The sequence below is a fragment of the Grampus griseus genome, assembly GCF_964374135.1.
Source record: "Grampus griseus genome assembly, chromosome: 1".
NCBI lineage: Eukaryota > Metazoa > Chordata > Mammalia > Artiodactyla > Delphinidae > Grampus > Grampus griseus.
Genome location: NC_139017.1, coordinates 38,887,406 through 38,912,828, shown reverse-complemented (window position 1 = coordinate 38,912,828; position 25,423 = coordinate 38,887,406).

Genomic DNA, 25,423 nt, shown 5'->3' with positions numbered 1-25,423 from the left:
AAAGTAGGAAGTACATAATTACAGAAAAATGGAATAAACCTTCTGAAGAACTTTGAACAATACTCATAAGTTAAAAACTCTGCCATGGGCTACTAGAAGAATCCCATGTCTAGAAATTATGAATAACTTACTCAAGATCTAGTTAAATAACTTACCCAAGCTAGTTAATACAGGTTAGAGACTGGCAAAGGTAGGCACTCATTAGGTGTTAGTTCCTGAATAGAACCCAGGACTCTGCCTTCTAACCCAGTGCCTAATGGCTTTACGTATTATGCAGAGATATTCAGAGTGTGGTTTGTTTTTGGTTTTTTGTTGCTTTGTTTTGTTTTGCTTTTTTTTTTCTAGTTCAGCCTGCAAACCTGGAGTTTCTATGGCCATTTGATACAACGTACCCCTTCCTCCCCATACTCCAGGAAAGAATCTCCTGCAAGGGCAGGAGACCTTCCAGTGCTGGAGTTTTCCAGAAATTTTTGTAAGGACACATGGGGTAGCAGGGTGCTTCAGTACATGCTTTATGCCAGTGGGATTTTTTCCCTGACTGCATTTCATAATCACCTGGGAAGGAATCTTTCAATAATACAAAAGCCTGGTTCCTATTCCAGAGATTCTGACATAATAGCTAGGGGAGGAGGAGACTAGGTATGAATATTTGTTAGACTCTAGAATATTCTAAGACATTACCAGGTTTGAGATGCACTGCTTTAAGTAGTTGTTGCAACTTCCGTGCTTGTTCTCTTAGTTTCTCATTTTCCTGCTTAGAAGCTGCTAAAGTTACAATGGCAAAACATGTACAGTCATCTTTGATACAGTTCTTTTTGTTTGAAGGATTTTTAAAAAATTTTTACACAGAGTGGCCTCGTTAAAGATTCATTTTTTAATGTGGAGAGATTATTTGAAAATGGGTTTGAGCAAGTGATTTAGTACTAAATCAGGATAGGGGCTCTATTATGAAGCCAGTGTTCTATGTGGTAGAGAGATAGCAACAGAAACTCTGCTTGATGCTCTGGCTACTGGGTCAGGGGCAATCTCAGCAGAAAGTAAAAGCAGCTGGATCCTACACAGTAACTGAGACATGTTAGGGAAAAAATTAACACCTTCCATCTTCATGGCTTCGGGCCAGAAATCAGCTGAAGATCTCCAGGCAACACTCGAGTTAAAAGAAAGTTATTAATCTCTTTTCTAGGTACGGAGAAAACTTAATACTTGAATTGGTAGTTCACAGTTGGTGAACTATGCCAACTGTGCTTAGAAGGCAGACTGATATTCAGCTGTAAAATACTGCATGGCCAAACAAATGTTAAAATATTTTGTTTAAATAAACTTTTGGGGGTAATATCACCAGGATTAGTAAAGAGTTCAAAAATTTTCTACTCCATAAAAAAAAAAATTTCTACTCCATAAAAGTCATGAGATCACTGGCCAACATTATCAGAATCAACATATTCAGAATTCTGGAAATTAATCAAAGTCTTGATGGAACCTGAGAATATTTATTTTAAAAATAAAACCTAGATATTGGTCATTTTAATTTCCCTTTTACTATCTCGCCCTCCACAACTCAGAGGTATCTTTGAAAACCAAAACCTTGAAATCACAATAAAAATCAGTAGCCTGGCAGCCACTGGATGGAGAAACATGGAGTCTGAGCTCTTTGAAAGCCTTATTTCCAGAGAACAGTTATTATTTGACCTATCGGATCATTCCCTGGGAGAACCCTCTTTCAAAGGTTGTCTTTATCGGGCTGGACTTGGAACTTTCCTAACGCAGCAGCCCTGGGGCATCTGTTGAAAATAATCGGTGAAAAGTATTTAACATTGCTACTGTCTAGGGTGGTAGATAACAGTTGGGGAAATTTTTAAAAGGCGAACCAAAAAGGAGAAGTACAATGAGCTGTCCATATGGGCCTTTAAAAAAACTCTGACATATTCTGGGGAAACTAGAAGACTTAACTCTCACTTCTAGCTGAACTTGAGGCTCTGAAAAAGCAGGATGTGAAGGCTATGGCAGAGTTTTCAACTGCCTGCCTGACTGTTGACGGCATGCTCAAACACGTACACAGAGACCCTCGACAACGCCTGCAAGACGTATTGATTCCAGGTATTTCAGGATCCATGTCAGATCATTAGCTGACTAGTAATTTAATATTTCAACACTGACTCCTTGGATAAATGGCTGATTTTAGGACTGGAGCACATAAGATAATGCCTGGAGCATCTTGTACTGCCAGAGAGTCAGAAGTGTTAAAATATTAAATACTCAGATATTCACTGGGAAATAGCTGCTACTCTGCGTCCCCCAGATGCTCCCCTCCTTTCCTTTCACACCTGCCCCCTTCAATGACCTAATAGCTAAAAGGTGAATGCCCTTCACAGTAGAAGGCCCTAGCACCCAGAATCCTGCCCCAGTACAAGAGGTTGCATCCAGCATCTGTTGCAACTGGGCCATGCGAGTGCAGGACAAACTGCTGAATACTTTGACTCTCATTCCTGCTTTGAAGCTAGCGATTATTTTGATATTTGCCTTTTTAACTTATTCTATTAGAAAAAGAAAACAGATGTTGAAGTTACTATGTGCTATTTTCTTCCTTTTAAAAATTGCCTTTTTTGTAGTCAAGACATAGAGAGTAGACAGAGTTACTTGACAGTGCTCAAGTAACAGAGAGTAGATTTTTTTTTAAAAGTTTTTTGATGTAGACCATTTTTTAAAAGTCTTTATTGAATTTGTTACAATATTGCTTCTGTTTTATGTTTTGGTTTTTTGCCCATGAGGTATGTGGGATCTTAGCTCCCCGACCAGGGATTGAACCTGCACCCCCTTCATTGGAAGGTGAAGTCTTAACTACTGGACTGCCAGGGAAGTCCCACAGAGAGTAGATTTTGTTATAGGGTTGCTTCTTTTGGATGGTCCTATGTAAGGAAAGTTGACCTAAGTTCCACTAAGAAGAAAAAGCCATCTTGTTACAGACATCCCTTAAGAAGACATAACTAGAGAGGACTTATTTCACTTAGATTTTTTGCCCCAATTATATCACACTGTTGAACAGACCACAGGAACATTTATCCATTCTTCAGCTATGCACATTACAGCATTCTGTGCTGTCATTTAATTGCTTTCACTGATTTAAATTTTGTCATGATGTTGTCAGCTTATCCAGCATGGAGTTAGTCCTGGGCTGCAGGAAGCCATTTTGCTATTATACGGAATGTTTAAGGATGCTGTCACTGAGGACGCTGACTACTATGTCATACAGGCGCTTTCTAATGATAAGGTAATTTGTTCTTGTGATAGTGTCATAAATACTTATGCTTCTTCTGAATAACTGGGCACTTGGAATGGTATAATGAATTCCATTTCTCTTTTTTCCTAGGCTTCTAGGAGTCTGTGAGTCTAATTTGTGGTTCTGTTGTAGCCAGTGCATGGAGTTTTATAGGATTAAATACTAGTTTGACCTTGTCTTCCTAGTATTATTTTCTGTTTCATTATATATATATATTATATATTATATTATGGTATATATAATATATATTATGTGTATGAAATATATATTATATATATATCCACATCTCAAATAAGAGCGAGTATGCTAATTAACGTTTTGGCTAAAGTGTACCCGAATCATCAGTCACATAAATATTAGTTAAGTGGTTATTACTTTTATTAGATAAGCGAATTGAATCTTACATAATTGTCTTTCATGCATTCCTTTCTCTAATTTTGTATCCATTCTTGCACCATTTCTTTCTCATATTTAGCCCTCTGTATGCTATACGTCAAACTGCTTTGCCAGTGAATCAAGAGGGAAGCCTGATATCAGGTGATTTATATATTTAAAATTTATTCTCTTTTCTTTGTTTACATTCAGTAGAGCTCTGCAAGATGCAAACTGCATTATTTCAAGGAGTGAAATATTTGTCTTGTTATCACTGACCTGATGGTGCTTCAATTTTTTCTCCCTCAGTTTCACTTCAAGCCACTTGAAATCTATCTTATATATCAATGGACGTGAATGACTTGAAAACTTAGAATCATAACATCAGCCCACTTGAATTTTATCTCTAACTTTTGGCCAACTATCACAGTACATAGCAAATATGTGCTATTTTTGCCCATCCACTAACCCCTCTCCTTCCTCAGCTAATAGTAACCATATTTCCTCTGGGGGACACATTCCACATGGTCTGGTTAGAGCAGTTCCTGATCTCTAGGTCTAGAAAATCTGCTATGTCCTGACTCTGTTCACAATAATTTGTTGAAGGATGGGCAAATGACCCAAGCTGGACCTATCTGAGTTTTCCCTAGAGCATGCATGTCAAAGTGATTAAATAAAAAATGTTTTTCTTTCCACTGAGAAAGAAAGCTGGCATGAGTAAGTCTTTTAAGTCTTGGCTACAAGCAGCTATTTTGCATTCACATGGAGACAGCTTGTTCTATGGGTAGAAAGAGACTTGGTATCTTGATGACATTGTCTTGAGTCCTTGCTTTTAGCCATACCTGGAATTGGCACCATCCATCGACTTTTTGGTTCTGTATGGCCAACAGAATACCGTTTTTGTTTAAGTCAGACTGAACAGAGTCTCTGTCTTCTGCAAATGAAAGAGTCCTGACTAACCACAGTATATTTTATTAGGTGATAATAAAGGTATAAACCAAGTGTCACTGGAATACAAAGGAAGGTGTAATTGAGCTTGAAGGGGCCAAGGAAGGCTGATCAGAGGATGTAGCAGATGAACGCAGTCTTAAACAAACTGAGTTTTCAAAAAAGAAGGAGGGGCTTCCCTGGTGGCGCAGTGGTTGAGAGTCCGCCTGCCGACGCAGGGGACACGGGTTCATGCCTCGGTCCGGGAAGATCCCACATGCCGCGGAGCGGCTGGGCCCGTGAGCCATGGCCGCTGAGCCTGCGCGTCCGGAGCCTGTGCTCCGCAACGGGAGAGGCCACAGCAGTGAGAGGCCCGTGTACCGCAAAAAAAAAAAAAAGAGAGAAGGAGATAGGTTGAGCAGATCAAGCAGATAAAACAATGTGCTTAAAAAAACAGGAGTATGAAAGAACACAGCATGCCAGATTCTGGAATCCAGAATGTATTATAGTTAGGTGTAGATGGAATTATTGTGGGAAACAGAGGCTGAGATGAAGTTTGGCATACAGGGTATTTGTTAGGCATCAATACCTACAGATGAGAGAAGTAAGAATGAGGATTGGGTAGAAAAGTTGAACCTCAAAGTTTTGACCAGACCCACGGGAAGCTTTGGCTGAAAAGCCTAGGCTTTTATACTCCCACTGCAATTATTCATTGGATAAGGGCCACTGTGGGAAGGGTATATCCTTGGGCAAGAGTATTTTCTGCAGCTGAGGTAAATCCTGAAGGATCTGACAGCATCCCTAGCCATGTTGTCAACAAACTCTTCCTTGAATGGGGATCTGGGTAATACACACTTGTGTCTTTTAAAAGAACAAGGAGATGACAATAAAGAGAAAATAAAGAGAGAACATTTCTCTTCATAAGGTACCTCATATATTATGCTATGGATCTTGGCCTTTATTCTGTATGTATTAGAAATCCATTGAAAGAGTTCAGCTGGGAAGTACAAAGATTATATATATATACATTTTTTAGAGAAGTACTTTTTGTAACTATGAAAGGAGAGAATCTGGAAGAGGGAAGACCATTAGGAAACTCACGACAATCCAGGAAGGAAAGAATGTGAATGTGAACTAATAGAATAGCAAAGAAAATGAGTGGGAAAGAATTATTTCAGGGATAGGGGCAAAATCCACAGGTTTTACAATCTATGCCTTTAGTATATGGCATATGCATCCAAGTAAAATGCATGGACTTGGTGAAATAAGTAGATTTGAAGAAATGGAAGGGGCCAAGGATGCATGACGAGAAAATCATATTGTTAACTGAGAAAAGAAACAGAGAAAAAGATATGATGGTTAATTTCATGTGTCAAGTAGACTAAGCCACAGTAGTCAGATTTTGATCAAATATGTCTGGATGTTGCTGTGAAGATATTTTTAGATGGAATTAACATTGAAATATTTGAGTAAAGCAGATTACATTCCATAATGTGTTTGGGCCTCATCCAATCATCCAATCAGTTAAAGGTCCGGGAAAAGGGAATTACTCTAGACAGTGGCCTTCAGACTCGAATTGCAATGTATACTCTTCTCTGGGTCTTCAGTCAGCCTGCCTACCCTGCAGATTTTGGAGTTGCCAGCCTCCACAACTGGGTAAGCCAATTCCTCAAAATAAATATCTTTATCTTTCTATCTACATCCCTATATACACACACATTCTATTGGCTCTGTTTCTCTGGAGAACCCTGGATTAGATACAGGAATAGATACAGATTTGGGTAGGAAATCATTTATTCAGTCACTGAGAATCTCCTATGCCAGGCACTATTCTAGGGATTTGAGATAAATCACTGAAAACAAACAAATAAAAATTCTCTTTCTCCTGAAGTTTATATTTTAGAAAAAGATGAACAATAATCATGACACATCAGCAAATTATAGACTATATTAGAGTGATCAGGGCTATGGGAAAAAACAGAGCAAAGCAAGAAGGATGAAAAGTGCTGAGGAAAAAGTTACAGATTGCAGTTTTAAATAGGATGATTTAAACAGGAGTGAGCCACGTGAATATCTGGGGGCAAGCACGCCAGGTAGGAAAGAAGCCAGTGAAAGAGCCCTAAGGCAAGTGCTTATTTGGAAGAATGGGGAGAGAGGTCAGAAGTACCTCCAGAAAAACGTCAAAGTGAATGGACAAGAGCAGTGTTTCTTAAATCTTTTCCTTCATTTTCATACTCCTCCCCTCCCAGAATCAAATTTTGTTGCCTGGGGGCTTCCCTGGTGGCGCAGTGGTTGAGAGTCCGCCTGCCGTTGCAGGGGACACGGGTTCATGCCCCGGCCCGGGAAGATCCCACATGCCGCGGAGCCGCTGGGCCCATGAGCCATGGCCGTTGAGCCTGCGCGTCCGGAGCCTGTGCTCCGCAACAGGAGAGGCCACAACAGTGAGAGGCCCATGTACCGCGCAAAAAAAAAAAAATTTGTTGCCTGGAGCAATATCACCCCCACTGAGAAAGTATGAACTAGAGAAATGTAGCATTATTGCCAGGCAGGCAGCATTTATGAATGTCCTTTCTGTCATTAGGTTCATGGTCATGAATTTAAAGGATAACCATTCAGGCATGTTTTTTTCCACTCACATTCAGCTGTGTGGAGCAAGGCATAAGTAGGCAGAGAGTTCTTTTTAACCCATGTTGTTGTTTTACCAAACAAGCAAAACGAAGTTGAGAGGAACAAAAGAATTAAAGTTATAGGCAAAGAAGGGATTATAATGACTGGCCATGAAATACAAGCTGGATGAGCAAGAAGAAAGAATGTCAAGGGGATGAAAGTGTTTGAATCAATAAATTGAAGGCACTGGTAGGGCAAAGGATATCTGGGGTTTTCCTTTTAGAAGGGTTGAGAGGAGTGGTCTACTCTATTCTCTGGTGGTCTGAGAATAGAATATATGAAATTGAATGTAAGGACAGGTTACAGAATTGACAACATCAAGCTTTGGGGTATGACCAGAGTGCTAAGAAACAGAGGCAAGGACAGGGACAGGTCAATCCTCATCACTGGGCCCCCTCTGACATCAACCCAGGGAAGGGAGGGAGAGGAGACACTGTTACTTGGGGGTGAAGGTGGATGTCCAGGCTCCCCAAGTGGTCTCCACTGACACCTTGGGGTTGAGACTTGTTAGCGCTCTGTGAGGATTAGAGTCTTGCTCCCCACTCAGCCTTTAATGACACCACCCCAGGGGCAGGGAAAGTGTGGTTTGGAGTCTTTTTACAGCCTGGTGAGTGTGGAAGTCTAGGTTCCCCACTTGGCTTTTACTGATCTGGGTAGGGATAAGACCACAGTTTTTTTCTGATATGTAGGCTGGAGTACAGTGGTTATTTTCTAAAAGCTCTAACTTGGCTAAGCTGCCCATTTTCTATTCCTTCTATTCCTTTCTATTCTAGGTTAGTGCTAGAAGGCTTTGTGGGGATGATTTTTTTGGAGGGGTGGGTGGTTGTACCCACTGGCATTTTCTGATTGCTATCTTCTACACTACCCATTCTGGGATACATGAGTCAAAAAGAAAATCTAGGGAACTAACTCATCACTGTGTCGTTCCTTGGGTCCCAAATTTCCTCAACTGTCTGCCTTTTCTCCATCTGTGTTTGTTTTATATATAATGTCCAGGGGCTATAGTTGTACTTAGTGGGAGGAATAAGAAAAAGTATTTTTATTTCATTTTCCCAGAATTAGATGTCTACTAGATTTTTTAAAACATAGAATCCGTTACAAAATAGAGAAAACACAAAGAAAAGAAAAAAATGCATATAAGAAATATCATCACATGTAATGATAGCTTGTCATGACTATTTAAACTTTTTATTATGGAAAATTTCAAACACATGTAAAAGTAGACAAAGTAGTTGAGTGAACAACTGTGTATGCCTCAACCAGCTACAACAGTCAACTCATGCTTCCAGTTTATCCCCCTCCCTTTTCCCCTTGGTAACCATAAATTTGTTTTCTATGTCTGTGACTCTATTTCTGTTTTGTAAATAAGTTCATTTGTATCATTTTTTTAGATTCCACATATAAGTGATACCATATGATATTTGGGATTGACATATACATACTATATATAAAATAGGTAACTAATAAGGATCTACTGTATAGTACAGGGAACTCTACTCAATACTCTGTTAATGAACTATATGGAAAAAGAATCTAAAAAAGAGTGGATATATCTGTATGTATAACTGATTCACTTTGCTGTACAGTAGAAACTAACACAATATTGTAAATCAACTGTACTCCAATAAAAATTAATTTAAAAAAATCATCAACTCATGTACAATCTTATTTCATCTATACTGCCACTCCATCTCCCCACACCAAACTATTTTGATGAAAATCTCAGACATCTTATCATTTTCATAAGATTTTAGTAATAACATTAAGCTAATTATTTTAATAAAGTCATAACCAGATAATGAAATCCTTAATGCTTCATTTATTTATTACCTAATAAGATTAGAACCACATTTTCTATCACAGTGTATTTTTCAGAAATGCCTGCAACACAGTCTCCCAACTTACATGCTCTTATGATTCTGTAACTTTGACACTCCTCCTATGGAGAAGTAGGCTTTGTATTCTCTCCATTTATACCTGAGTGACACAGAAGTCTAACTGTGAAACTTCCAAGGATAAATGATACAAAGCAATACAGCTTAAGGCTGGTTCTCTTGGGGTGATTTCTCATGGAATTTAGTTGCCATGCTTTGAGAATCCCAGGCTTTTTGAGGAAAGGTTACATGTAGGTGTTCCTGTTAACAGTCCCAGCTAAGATCCCAGCTGACAGCATCAACTGTCAGATGTGTGAATGGCTGAGCCTTCAGATGATTCTAGTCCCCAGCCATTCAGTCACACCCAGCTTTTGCATTTTCCCAACTGAGGTCCCAAATATTGTGGAGCAGAGGCAAGCTATCCTCACTGAGCTCTGCCCAAATTGCAGTTTCACATGCTAAATAATTGATTGTTGTTTTAACTTTTTGGATGGTTTGTTAAACAGCAATAGATAACTGCTACACTGCTCTTAGAACATCTATTTTAGAGGTTATCTTCTATTTCTTCTCTTCAGATAATCCCAGAATATCCTTTTGTTTGGTCAGTTAGATACATTTTTATTTCCTCATTTATTACTAAAACAAAACTTCTAAGTTTAGTAGATAACATAGTTAGCTGGGTAGAAGAGAATTGCTGGGAGAGATACTGGCAACAAAGCTGTATATGGGTGACCATTTGAGCAGACACCTGTGGTTCAGAACTAAAGTGAATAATAGAATCAGAAGGGAGAGCTTATCTGTCAGCGAAGTCTAGAAATTAAAGTACAATGGTTGAGGGACCTCCCCGGTGGTCCAGTGGTTAAGAATCTGCCTTCCAATGCAATGGACGCAGGTTCAAACCCTGGTCAGGGAACTAAGATCCCCCATGCCACACGGCAACTAAGCCTGCGCTCTACAACTAGAGAGAAGCTTGCGCACCACAACGAAGAGCCCGCACGCCGCAACTAAGACCTGACGCAGCCAAAAATAATAAATAAACATTTTTTTTTAAGTACAATGGTTGAATATAAGTCATAAATCTGTCATATAGACTAACGATCTAGTTACATTAAAGTATTCATGGCACAACAGTAATTGTTTTTATTCCGAGGAAGAAATAATGTGGAATTAACTACATGGTAATCATTTAACTGCAACAAACAACTTCCCTCAAAATAGACACGACTCAAATTAAGACAATTGATTTCTCCCAGGTCTACACCACCACCACCACCTGTCCTGCCTAACACACACCACTGTCTATTAACTGGTTGAGACTTTCTACCCCACCACAATCTATCATTGGATGTGGGCTGCTACAGGGAGGATGAGAATCTGGTCATGTGACTCTCAGGTGAGAGATAAACTCCATGAGTTGGGGTGAGATAAAACCCATGAGTTTACAGCTGGGCCAATAAGTCCTTTCTTGAACGGGACTGGGGCAGTGAATCTATCTCTATGTTCACCAAAACACAGTATTTAATAAAGACTGGTAGAATGAATGAAACTAGTAAAATATCAAATAACTCCGTGACAATTCAAGCAAAATATTTGGCTTTGTTTCTGTGTGTGTTAATTTTTCAGGAAACATTACCAAATATTTGTAAAATACCCATTTTCCTCAGTTCAATTATTTTATCTTTCCACAGACAACTAACATTGCTTATTAACCACTTTGTTCATAAGTTTAAGAACTATGGGAAATATTGAATACAAAGAGAAATAGAGAATGTGGTCTTACCATTCAAGCATGTTAAAGTCTTATTTATTTGCCAGACTATATCCAGATTGCATATACATATCACAGAATGTTAGAACCTTATGGTCTAAAAATCTTAGAACAGAGACATCACTAACTTGGATTAGGACACTTTTATCTTACTACTAAGGGAATAGAGTATCCAGATATACAACTAAAACACCAAGGTTAATAGTCATGTTGGTTCAAAATTATATCTGAATTGATTCATAGCTCTTTATGAGTTGAGTATCAAAGGAGAAATCTATGATTTACAATTTCATAAGGTATAGCAACTCAGGAAACATGGCTACCTAAACATAAAGTGACACGCTAATATTAAATGTTAAACTGATTTTAGGTGGTAAAACTGAAATTAGAATTCAATTCTCTTTATTTTCCATTGTTATATATTTTTACTTTTTTCTATTCCCTACCATTATATAGTAACTTTGAGCTATTTATGTTGATTCTTTATGTTCACTTTCTTCTGTGACTTTAGTTAATATATACTACTACACAAAAATCTTCAGTTAATATGACTTATGAGAACAGGATAACACCTCACTTATCCAGGACTTCTTGGTAATAGAATAAAAAGAGCATCAGGAGAACTATATGCTTGCTCCCAGATCTTTCAGGAACTGGGTTACCCTGAACAAGACCCACCATTTTTTCAATTTTTTTCACCTGTTGGACTAAAGGAACATTAAAACTCCTGTGAATTCCCACTTGTCTTCTTTTGCTTTTGTTGCCTGTGCTTTGATGCCATATCCCAAAAAATCATTGCCGAGGCCAATATCTAGAAGCTTTCCCCCTGTTTTCTTCCAGGAGTTTTACAGTTCAGGTTTTACATTTAAATCTTTAAGCCATTTTGAGTTTACTTTTGTATGGTATAAGATAAGGATCCAATTTCATTCTTTTGTATATGCATATCCAGCTTTCCCAACACTATTTGCTGAAAAGGCTATCCTTTCCGCATTGTATATTCTTGGCACCCTTGTCAGAGATCAGTTTACCATATAAGACACATATATTTATTTGGGGGTCTCTCTATTCTGTCCCATCAGTCTATATGTCTATCTTTATGCCAGTACCATACTGTCTTAATTACTGTAGTTTTGTAATATATTTTGAAATCAGGAAGTGTGTCTGGTTTCTTTTGTATATCAATTATACCTCAATAAAGTTGTTTACAAAACTCCTGTAGAGTAGAACTTTTTGGAACTCTAAGAAATATTTGATTGGCTTTCATTTACAAAACAGTTTAAACAATCTGTGCACTTCTAAGGGACAGAGTTAGGATCAAAGTTATAAGGAGGCTGGTTTTAGCTCATTAAAGGAAAAATTTTCTAATATATAAAATTGTCCAACAGTAGGCCTTTCTATGGAAAGTAAATTGTTCTCTGTAGAGCAATTTACATTACCTACCCCTTCCTTCCTCCTTCCCTTCCTTCCTTTTTTCTTTCTTTCCTTTTTACTTTCTTCTTCCTACCTCTCTTTTCTCCTCCTCCTCTTCCTCCTCCTTCTTAACATGATGTTGAATGTATAACAGACAGATGAGACAACTTGTTGAGCTGGTCCTTATTTTTAAAAATTTGTCCTTAAGCCATTCTTCAATACCTCCATTAAAAGCTATCTACATAGTTTTCAGGACTGTGTGAAAAATAATATTTTTCTTGTGGGAAATCCTTAAATATTATAATTTTGACAACAGTGCAACCATTTTTTCCTACTTGAAAGTGCTAGTGCACAATCCCATAAACAAGGCTTATTTTAAGTAAAACAGATTTTTATGATAGGCTCAAATTATTCAGGTGACTCCATATGTTAAAATATTTCCAGAACTGAATTTTTTTTTTCAGCTTGACTAATGGTACCAAGTAAACCAGCACTATACCAAAAATGATTATTTAAAGAAAATCTCATTTTGGACTGCATAATTTTTTTTAACTTCCAAGTGCTCAACGACTTCAAATAGATATTTTTTGAGAACTGAATCTAAAAAGTGAGACTACATATACCTACTGAGTTAGACTGATTAGTTGTTAGGCTGAATATAATGGGCAATTGGACAAAACAATAATTTTAGATTGTCAGTGCAGTGCCAAATGTGGAATGAAAGAAAAGAAGTCCCTACTTTTCATTTTCTGCTTAATTATCAAAGAAACTATTAAAATTAAGTAAGTACAATTAGCTAAGAAAGTCTACTAGAAAAATAAATGGTAAAATCAAAAGATATAAACCAAGATAAAAGCACAAAGTAAACAATAGAAAAATAAATATAATGTGAAAAAATAAAATAAAAATTAGAATAGCAAATAACAATGAAAATTTTTAATAACATAAAGTATTTACAAACACGATAAAAAAGCAAGGAAACTGCATTATCAATAAAGGTTAACTAAAAGAATGCAGAAGAATAAATAAATAAATTCTAAGGATAAATGGTCAATAAAATTTAAGAATAAATGTAGACCAAAGCAAAAATAAACTAAAAGACTTTACTTTTGTGAGGAAGTAATTTAAAGTGACCTTCCAAAGTAGAATAAACAAGAGGTGTAACATTCAGACAGACCCTGATCAAACCCATTTTCTTGGTCTGAGGCAGAAGCAGGAACAAGGCAGGCTTTTTATTTAATTTCAAAACTGTCATCAGGATTTCTCTCAAATGATTCCTAAGAATGAATGTCCCCAGCAGATAACTCCATTGTATAGAAGAACCCTATTCCTCTGGTTCATGAACTTGAAGACATATTTTTATCTAAAAATAAGGCAATCTCTAATTGGCATGGATTCTCCAGAATCATGCAAGAGGTACATCCAGAGAGACAGTTTGGACTATTTCTCTCATCAAACTGGTAGACTACATTGTTGCCTACTTCAAAACAAATGCAGTAGAAACAATTTTTACAGAACCTAAACCATCCATGTTACAAATGCATTACACCACACCATACCCCTAAAACCATACTTAGCCCAAATCTTTTAGAGTTCAAAGACACAGCCTTATTCCTTATCAAGACTAATATAATTTCCAGTGTGCGTTTTTTAAACCAGAGAAGAGAAAGAGTAGCCAAGATGGCAGAATAGGAAGACCCTGAGCTCACCTCCTCCCATGGGCACACCAAAATTACAACTATTTACAGAGCAACTGTCTATAAGAACAACCTGAAGACTAGCAGAAAGGATCTTCTATAACTAAAGTTATATAGAAGAAACCACACAAGATAGACAGGAGGGGTGGAGATGATGTGTACTCTAAGCCATATCCCCAGGAAGGCAACCCACAAACAGGATAATTACAATTGCAAAGGTTCTCCCAGAGAAGCAAGAGGTCCAGGAGCCTGTAGGTCCTGCAACAGGAAGAAGAGCCCCCAGAATGTTTGGCTTTGAAGGCCAATGGGGCTTACTTTCAGGAGACCCAGAGGGCTGTGGGAAATAGAGACTCCACTGTTAAAGGATGCACACATAATTTCATATGCAGTGAGATGCAGGGCAGAAGCAGGAATTTGAAAAGAGCTTGGGTCAAACCCACCTGCTTATACTGGAGAGCCTCCTGGAGAGGCAGGAGACAAATGGGACTCGCCCTGGGGACACAGATGCTGGCAGTAGCCAAAGCAATCTTAAGAAAGAAGAACAAAGCTGGAGGTATCACAGTCCCTGATTTCAAACTATACTACAAAGCTACGGTAATCAAAGCAGAATGATACTGACATAAAAATAGAAGCATAGACCAATGGAACAGAAATGAGAGCGAGAAGTGAACCCATGCTTATATGGGTAATTAATCTGAGACAAAGGAGGCAAGAATATATAATGGAGAAAAGACAGCCTCTTCAATAAATTGTGTTGGGAAAACTGGACAGGAACATGTAAAAGAATGAAATTAGAATATTGCCTCATACCATATACAAAAGTAAACTCAAAATGAATTCAAAACTTAAATGTAAGACCTGAAACCATACAAATTCTAGAAGAAAACATAGGCTGTATACTCTGACACCTGTCTTCATAATACGTTTTTAGATACCTTTCCTAAGGCAAGGAAAACAAAAGCAAAAATAAACAAATGGAACTATATTAAACTAAGAAGCTTTTGCACAGTGAAGAAAATTATCAACAAAACAAAAAGACTGCCTACCAAATAGGAAAATATATTTTCAAATGATATATCTGATAAGAAGTTAATATCCAAAATATACGAGGAACACATACAACTCAACATCAAAAAACAAAAACAAAATAGCAACCCAATTTAAAAATGGGCAGAAGACCTGAATAGATATTTTTCCAGAGAAGACATACAAACAGCCAACAGGCATGTGCAAAGATGCTCAACATTACTAATCATCAGGAAAATGCAAATCAAAACCAGAATGAGATATCTCCTCATACCTGTCAGAATGGCTATTATCAAAAAGACAACAAATAACAAATCTTGGTGAGGATATGGAGAAAAGGGAACACTTGTGCACTGTTGACAGGAATGTAAATTGGTGTTGTCACTATGGAAAACAGAATGGAGGTTCCTTAAAATACTAAAAATAGAACTACCATATGATCCAGTAATTCCAATTCTAAATACTAACTTAAAAAGATATATGCACCCCTATGTTCACTGCAGCATTATTTACAATAACCAAGGTATGGAAGCAACCTAATTGCCCTTCAGTAGATGAATGGATAAAGAAGATGTGGTATATCTATACAATAGAATATTACCCAGTCATAAAAAATGAATGAAATCTTGCCATTTGCAACAACATGGATGGGCCTGAGGGTATTACAAAAAGTGAATTAAGTCAGGCAGAGAAAGACAAACACTGTATGATTTCATTTATATGTGGAATTAAAAAACAAAATAAATGAACAAACATAACTAAACAGAAACAGAGTCATAGATACAGAGAATAGGTGGTTTTTAGAGGAGGGGGTTTTGGGGGGAAGGGGAGAAATAGATAAGGGAGATTAAGAAGTACTAACTTTCAGTTACAAAATGAGTCATGGTATGAAATGTATAGTGTGGGAAATATAGCCAATAATTATGTAATATTTTTGTACAGTGATACATGACAACCAGATTTACCATGTTGACCATTTTTAAATGTACAGAAATATCTAATCACTACGTTGTGTATCAGGAACTTACATAGTGTTGTAGGTCAATTATACTTCAAAAGCAAATAAATGAACAAACTCATAGAAAAATAGGTCAGATTTATGGTTAACAGATGTAGGGGATGATGAGAGGGGCAATTGGATGAAGGTAGTCAAAAGGTACAAACTTGCAGTTGTAATATAAATAAGTACTGGGGGTGCAATGTACACCATGATAAATATAATTAATACTGCTGTACATTATCTGTGAAAGTTTTTAAGAGAGTAATCCTAAGTATCCTCATCACAAGGAAAAATTTTTTTCTGTTTCTTTCATTTTGTATCTATATGAGTTGGTGAATGTTCACTAAAATTATGTGGTAATCATTTTATGATATATGTAAATTAAATCATTGTGCTCTATACCTTAAACTTATACAGTGCTGTATTGCAATTATATCTCAAAAAAAGGAAGAAAAAAGGAATCACCTAAAACAAAACAAAAAAATTATAGAGTAGAAATGGCTATAGCTTCCTTATTTTAAGGTCTCATACTGTACAGTTTTCACAATGTCTAAAGTTGACCTCATTATATGCTTCTAATTATACTTGATTATTAAACATTATAATGACATAATGGACATACGATAAAATCAGTTACAGAGACTGACTTTACTGCCAAAATTTAGTAATTTCCTGTCACCCTGTTAAGTCAGTTATTTCCAACTGTGTGATGGCATTAAGAAGACAATGTTTTATAAAGATATATTCTTTATGAAAATAAAGAAATATCTTCTTTTCTTTATTTCCAATAGGATAAGACATTTTCTACTTCTGCAGTACTTTTTTCTCTCCTATACTCATAAAGCAACATCTCGATGAAACATGTTAGAAAAGACAGCGGGAGTTACGTAAGCATAGAAGCCAGCTTGTCTGAATTCAGTTAAAAACTGGTTAAGCTTCAGGAGTTACTTGGGGATAAGGAGGAGCTAGAAACTGGGCAAAGGGGGAAGGGCGCATCACTCTATACCATTTATATTTTTGGTTGTAAAATAAACATTTATTAACCATTCATTAAATTAATGAATGAATGATTTCAAATGATTTAAATTTAATCTAATAATCTATTTTAAAATATCTGAGATTTCCTTTGAGTTTTCTGAATTGTAGTAGCAAATACATAGCCAAAGTGACAGTAGCTAGGACACATCAACCATTACTTCAGACACCTAGAGTTTAGTGTTCCACTGGAGAAGCCACCCAACTGATGCTACTTCACTGTGAATGTTGATGCTAGTACCTAGCAATTGGCTTAAATAAACATCAAGGAATATATTACTGGATAGAACACAACCTGTTCAGGAATTTGTTCTTGGTCTTCTTTATAAGTGATTTTATTGGTCAGCATTTCTTTTCATTAATTGTTACTAGTACATTTTATAATTGTCTTCTTTTATCATTTGTATGAAGCATATAATTTCTATATTTTCATTTTATGGAGGAAGATGGTAACAAAACCCAAGAATATTTTGCTACACTTATAAGTTGAGACTAACTTTAGGGAAGCAATAAAGATATTACAGTTTTTGTTCCCTGGTATTTAATTAGAGCTAGCACAAAGCCCATTAAAAACAAATATTTTGGGATTTCCCTGTTACTCCAGTGGTTAAGACACCCTGCTTCCAATGCTGGAGGTGTGGATTCGATCCCTGGTTGGGGAACTAAGATCCTGTATGGCCTGCAGCGTGGCCAGAAAAAAAATAAATAGAAAAAAGGATTTCTTTTTAACATCTTTATTGGAGTATAATTGCTTTACAATGGTGTGTTAGTTTCTGCTTTATAACAAAGTGAATCAGCTATACATATACATATATCCCCATATCTCCTCCCTCTTGCATCTCCCTCCCACCCCTCTAGGTAGACACAAAGCACCAAGCTGATCTCCCTGTGCTATGCGGCTGCTTCCCGCTAGCTATCTACTTTACATTTGATAGTGTATATAGGTCCATGCCACTCTCACTTCATCCCAGCTTACCCTTCCCCCTCCCCATGTCCTTAAGTCCATTCTCTACTTCTGCATCTTTATTCCTGTCCTGCCCCTAGGTTCTTCAGAACCCTTTTTTTTTTTTAGATTCCATATATATGTATTAGCATACAGTATTTGTTTTTCTCTTTCTGACTTACTTCACTCTGTATGATGGACTCTAGGTCCATCCACCTCACTACAAATAATTCAATTTCATTTCTTTTTATGGCTGAGTAATATTCCATTGTATATATGTGCCACATCTTCTTTATCCATTCATCTGTCAATGGACACTTAGGTTGCTTCCATGTCTGGCTATTCTAAATAGAGCTGCAATGAACACTGTGGTACATGACTCTTTTTGAATCATGGTTTTCTCAGAGTATATGCCCAGTAGTGGGATTGCTGGGTCGTATGGTAGTTCTATTTTTAGTTTTTTAAGGAACCTCCATACTGTTCTCCATAGTGATTGTATCAACTTACATTGCCACCAACAGTGCAAGAGGGTTTCCTTTTCTCCACACCCTCTCCAGCATTTATTGTTTGTAGATATTTTGATGATGGCCATGCTGACTGGTGTGTGGTGATACCTCATTGTAGTTCTGATTTGCATTTCTCTAATGATTAGTGATGTTGAGCATCCTTTCATGTGTTTGTGGCAATCTGTATATTTTCTTTGGAGAAATGTCTATTTAGGTCTTCTGCCCATTTTTGGATTGGATTTTTTTTTTGATATTGAACTGCATAAGCTGCTTGTAAATTTTGGAGATTACTTCTTTGTCAGTTGCTTCATTTGCAAATATTTTCTCCCATTCTGAGGGTAGTCTTTTCGTCCTGTTTATGGTTTCCTTTGCTGTGCAAAAGCTTTGCAGTTTCATTAGGTCCCATTTATTTTTGTTTATCTTTCCATTTCTCTAGGAGATGGGTCAAAAAGGATCTTGCTGTGATTTATGTGAGTTATGCCATAGAGTGTTCTGCCCATGTTTTCCTCTAAGAGTTTTATAGTGTCTGGCCTTAAATTTAGGACTTTAATCCATTTTGAGTTTATTTTTGTATATGGTGTTAGGGAGTGTTCTAATTTTATTCTTTTACATGTAGCTGTCCAGTTTTCGCAGCACCACTTATTGAAGAGGCTGTCTTTTCTCCATTGTATATTCTTGCCTCCTTTATCAAAAGTAAGGTGACCATATGTGCATGGGTTTATCTCTTGCCTTTCTATCCTGTTCTATTGATCTATATTTCTGTTTTCCTACCAGTACCATACTGTCTTGAGTACTGTAGCTTTGTAGCATAGTCTGAAGTCCAGGAGCCTGATTCCTCCAGCTCCATTTTTCTTTCTCAAGATTGCTTTGGCTCTTCGGGGTCTTTTGTGTTTCCACACATATTGTGAAATTTTTTGTTCTAGTTCTGTCAAAAATGCCATTGGTAGTTTGATAGGGATTGCACTGAATATGTAGATTGCTTTAGGTAGTATAGTCATTTTCACAATGTTGATTCTTCCAATCCAATAACATGGTATATCTCTCCATCTGTTTGTATCATCTTTAATATCTTTCATCAGTGTCTTATAGTTTTCTGTATACAGGTCATTGTCTCCTTAGGTAGGTTTTTGAAAAAAGTATTTTTAAAAATAAACTTATGAGCATAGATTTTTTTTTTTATCCCCCTTCTAAAACAGGGTAGCCCCCAGTAAATGTAGAGCTCCATCATTTTTTTTCTTTTCCCACTAGTGGTTTGTTTTGGTTCCTTGCGTCACATTTTCCACCAGTTTATTCACAATTACCACTGAGCTAAAAATAAGTAAATAAAGATTTTCTAAATTGCTATAATTAGTAATGCCATTTTATAATGAATTCAGCTCTTGCTTGAGTAAACAACTGATTTACTTAAATGTTTGTCACAGATAGAAAAGCTGAAGTTTTTCTTAATGATAACAGTAAGTCAGTTTTCAGATAAAGCATATGATTCTGACAGAGCAATTAGAAAACAATGTAGCAGGTTTATTAAAAATTATGCTATATTGTTTGAGCCTCCTCTTTGTAACTGTGCTTCTATGGAGACACAGAGAGCATGTTAAATAGAACCCATCTGGAGCAAATTGCAAGCCCCCTGTTTGGGATCCTAGGTCCCCTCTTTCCAGATCTTCTACTCTTTTAGGTTACCTATAGGACACTATGGAAAATTTCAAATAATATCTTCAGAACAAATATGTATATTCAGTGAGTCTGTTTTCTGGGGCTTTCTTGTTATCTAGAAAGAAATAAAGTCATAGCATTTTAGAACTAGAACATCCTTTTTAAAATTACGTAGTCGAAATCTTCCATTTTACAGAGTTCATAATAAGAGCCAGAGACATGAATGGACTTGCCTGGCATCTGGTCAATAGCACTGAGAAATTACTGTAAGTGCCCCACTTCTGCTCACTACTCTTTCCACCACTCTTCAACTCTAGCTCCATACATTTTCTGTCCATTGCTCCCCTTCCCCCACAACAAAATATTCTATAATGAGGTAGGATGCTGCAACTCAGAACCCTCTGGAGGAGAGATTGATCCTGGTTTGCAACAGTACTAGAGAGAGCAAATCCTGATGCACCAAGCTAACAACCAAAGAGAGCTGGAGCCACCTCCTTGCAGAGGCCTCACATCTGAGAAAACAATGGCTCATTCATATTGAAAGAAGACAGGACTATATCAGTAACTTCTCCAATTATACGGGGTGAATTCCTGGTAGTGAGTGAGATCACTGGGGAGGAAGGAAAGAAAAAGCTCATTCTGATGACACAGAGCCCCTAAATAATATTCAGAATAATTTCCTCCTAGATAAGAGGAACACACTCCACAGAAGCAGATGAAAATGCAATTTTACAGCTTTTGATAATGGTTCTGTCTCTGACATGTGTTCCTTCCAAAAGAACTGAGCATCTGTTTGGTTATTTTGCAGACAGTGTGTGACAGCAGTAAGGGGATGCAGGGCTGGCAGGGCCCTGATAATGGTAGACACAGTCTCTCCTGGAGTCGGCTATAAGAGAAAACCATTACGGTGCTTTGCAAAGTGCAAACAAACAAAACTAATTGAGAAGGGTAGCTGTGAAATGAGGTCATTGTACTGCTGCCTAAAAGTCAGGAATGATACAAGAGTGCTGTGCACAAGGAATGAGGGAGTTCTGTCTGGCTTAGAAAATTTCTTATATTTTTCCAAATGACTTAGCAATGCCCGAAATTTACCTTAAGGTTGTATTCATCCTTAATCTAATTTAAGGGCAATGTCTCTGTAGTCGCAATGTCTGTTCAACCCGATCTCTTATTGTCTTCAACATGTTCTGTTCCAGTGACACTCCTCTGCCAGTCGTCTTCTACATGCAATGTCCCTGGTGTGCCTTTTCACATGAAATGCCTCTCCCAGCAAAACAATGTCCCTTTTCTTTCCTAATTCATGCCCCTGACCTCTTCAAAATAATATCCACAGGGTATCTGTACCAGTAATTCTTTTGATCACTATAGGTTATTTACTATGAAGCTTCTTGACATGCAAGTACATGGATTATACTGCATTGTTTTTGATCTGTAAATACTTCGTAAAATGCTTAAATTTTTGTTATGGATTTTAGATGTATTGTCTCAGGAAATCTGAAAACTCCTTGAAGCTCTTTCTTATTTGCTTTCCACTTTTGCCAGAGAATTTAGTTTATTGCCTTGCATGCAATGGATACCCAATACTAGTTTTTATTGACTGCTTCCGAAGGAAAGCAATCGAATTCTCTAATTTCACTCCTTTTTTCACCATGTCACCACTAGGTATGTTAATGAACCATATTAAGAAAGAAGACAAACCAAGGATAAAAACAGCCAATATACTTTATCTCATTAATTTTTTAAAAATAAAATCTTAACTCTTCATAAACATACTGACTACAAGAGAAGATTAAATATCACCTGTCTCCACTTCATTTAGAGAGAAACTGATATTATACTATACTATACTATAGTATACTATACATGAAAAAGTTACATCAGAGGGCCTTAGAGCAATTTTCTGGTGTCCTCTGAGCTGGTCTGTACCTTCCAAGGCTGGAGACATGGAAGACAGAAATGGGAACTGACCTCTCTCTACCTTACACCTTTTAGAAGGATACTCTGATTTTCATTCCTATTGAAACTCTAGTTTTTATAAAGCATCCTCAAATTTCTAACCTGTAGGTAATGGGCAGGTAAAGCCACTTTAGGCACTTTTTAAATAACCTGCTGCTCTTCAGGTGCCATTAATATGACAGAGTCCCTATTGTTGAAGCTTTTGAGTAATTACTCTTCCAGGGCTTTGTTTTTCAGTCTAGTTACTGCAAAATAGCATTTTGGTAAAAACAAGATGGCAAAATAGGAGGATACTGTGTTCACCTCCCCCTATGAAAACATCAGAAATAGATCTACATGTGGAACAATTCTCACCAAAAATGAACTGGAGACTGGCAGAAAGATTCTTCCACAACCAGGGCTATAAAGAAAGATCCACATAGAGTTGAGTAGGAAGGGAGGGGAAGTGATCAGGTTGGGATCTGTGGCCCCAGGAGGAGACACAGAAGAGGAGGGGGTACCACAGGCTGGGAGAACCTCTGCAGAGAGTGAGGGGTTTGAACCACATATTGTGTACCCCAGCCCGGGGGTCTGACACTGGAAAGATGAGTCTCTATAGCTGGTTGGTGGGATTTAAAGAAACCGGCACTGCTCTTGAAGAGAACACACACACTTGCTTACTTCTGGGAACAAAGGGAAGTAGACTGAAACTGCCAGGGGTTCTTGCCAGTTTCCTGTGACTGTCCCAGCACAGCCCAGGCCCCTCCAGCTCTGGTGCAGCTCCCCACTAGGGTGAAGGCTGCCATTGCCAAGGAGAGTGCACATTTGGGGCACAGAGCCTTCTGGGAACTGGCACTGCATCTGAATGGGGCAAGGGCAGCCATTACTGACACTCACAGAGGTGGTGGGTCGGGAGCTGTGTTAAACTTTGACACGCTGGGGCTGTTCTCGCATTTGCCTTAGCCCACGCCAAACACGTGCTCTGACCCCTCCTGCTTCAGCACTGTTCCCCTCTGGGGTGAAGGTGCCATTGCTGGGAGGGGGAGAATGCACACTTAGAGGGAACAAAACCAGCTTGGACCCGACGTGCCTCTGATAGGTTGATGTTGGCCACTGAGCAGAGAAGAAGCCTTGGCCTACACCTCGCTCTGGCTCTACCCGCTCCATCTCCAGCCCCACCTGGCACCAAGGTGACAGCTGCCAGCACACCCTGAGGGGAGGAAAGGCATGAATTGTGTTCACTTCAGATCCAGCTGTCCAACCAAAGCCAGTGGGCACATGCAGATTGTATAGGGATGCTCCCATACAAGGGCACCCACTCAAGACTGGGATAGGTAACTTTCACCTGCTTTCATAGAGACAGAGAAAGTTTTAAAAAAATATGGGAAGACAGAGGAATTTGTTTCAAATAAAAGGTCAAGAAAAAAGCCCTGAAAAAACAACTAATTAAACAGAGATAAATAATTTACCAGATAAAGAGTTCAAGGCATTAGTAATAAGAATACTAATTGAACTTGGGAAAAGAATAGATGAACACAGTGAGAATTTTAACAAGGAACTAGTAAATATAATAAAGAATCATCCAGAGCTGAAGAAAACAAAAGCTGAAATGAAAAACACACTAGAAGGAGATAAAAGCAGACTAGATACAGAAGAACACATAAGTGATCTGCAAGACCTAATAATGGAAATCACCCAATCAGAACAGAAAAACAAATTTTAAAAAATGAGGACAGTTTAAGGGACCTCTGAGACAACATCAAGCATACTAACATTCTCATTGTTGGGGTCCCAGAAGGAGAAGAGTGAGAGAAAGGATTCAAAAATGTATTTGATAAAATTATGACTGAAACCTCCTGAACTTGAAGAAGGGAACAAATATCCAAGTACAGGAAGCACAGAGAGTACCAAACAAGATGAACCGTAAGAAACTCACACCAAGGCAGATCATAATTAAAATGGCAAAAATTATAGATTAAGAGAGAATTCTAAAGGGAGCAAGAGAAAAGCAAAGAGCCACATACAAGGGAAACTCCATAAGGCTATGAGCTGATTTTCTGCAGAAACTTTGCAGGCCAGAAGGGAGTGGCATGAGATATTTAAAGTGCTGAAAGTGAAAAACCTAAAACCTAGGATACTCTACACAGCAAGGTAATCATTCCGAATTCAAGGAGAGATAAAGAAATTCTCAAGACAAGCAAAAACTAAGAGTTCATCAATGCTAAGTTGACCCTAAGTGTTAAATGATCTTCCCTAAGTGGAAAAAAAGGCTACACAGGAGTAATAATTTATAAGAAAGGAAAAATCCCACTAGTAAAGGCAAATATAAAATAAAGGCTGTGGATCAACCACTTAACTAAGCTAGTACAAAGATTAAAAGACAAAAATTATAAAATCAGCTATAATTACAATAAACAGTTAAGGGATAAACATGAAGATGTAAAATATGATATAAAAATATAAAACATAGGAGAAGGGATTAAAAATTTAGATCTTTTAGAATGTGTTTGAATTTAATGACTACCAGTTTAAAACAAGTAGATATATTTACAAGTCAACATATACAAACTCCATGGAAACCACAAATCAAAAACCTACAACAGATACCCAAAACTAGAGAGAAATGACATTACTAAAGAAAATCATCAAATTACAAGGGAAGAAACTAAAAGAAGAACAGAGAAGAAGTGCAAAAACAACCAGAAAACAAATAACAAAGTGGCAATAAGTACATACTTGTCAATAATCACTTTAAATGTCAATGGACTAAATGCTCCAATCAAAAGACATAAGGTGGCTAATTAGATAAAACAATAAGACCCCTAGATGTGCTGCTTATGAGAGATTCACTTCAGAGTTAATGGCACACAAAGTGAAAGGATGAAAAAAGATATTTCATGCAAATGGAAAAGACAATAAAGCTGAGGTAGCAATATTCACATCAGACAAATTAGACTTTAAAACAAAATCTATAACAAAACACAAAGGAAGGCATTATATAATGATAAAAGGATCAATACAAGAAGATATAAAGTTCATTAACATATATGCACCTAATACAATAGCGTATAAACATGTAAAGTAAATATTAACAGGTATAAAGGGAGACACTAACAATAATACAATAATAGTAGGGCACTTTAACACCCCACTTACATCAGTGGACAGGTTATCCAGACAGGAAATCAATAAGGCAACATGGTTCTTAAATGACACATCAGACCAGCTGAACTTAATAGATACCTACAGGACATTACATCCAAACACAGCAGAATACACATTCTTTTCAAGTGCACATGGAATGTTCTCCAAGATAGATCACATGCTAGGCCA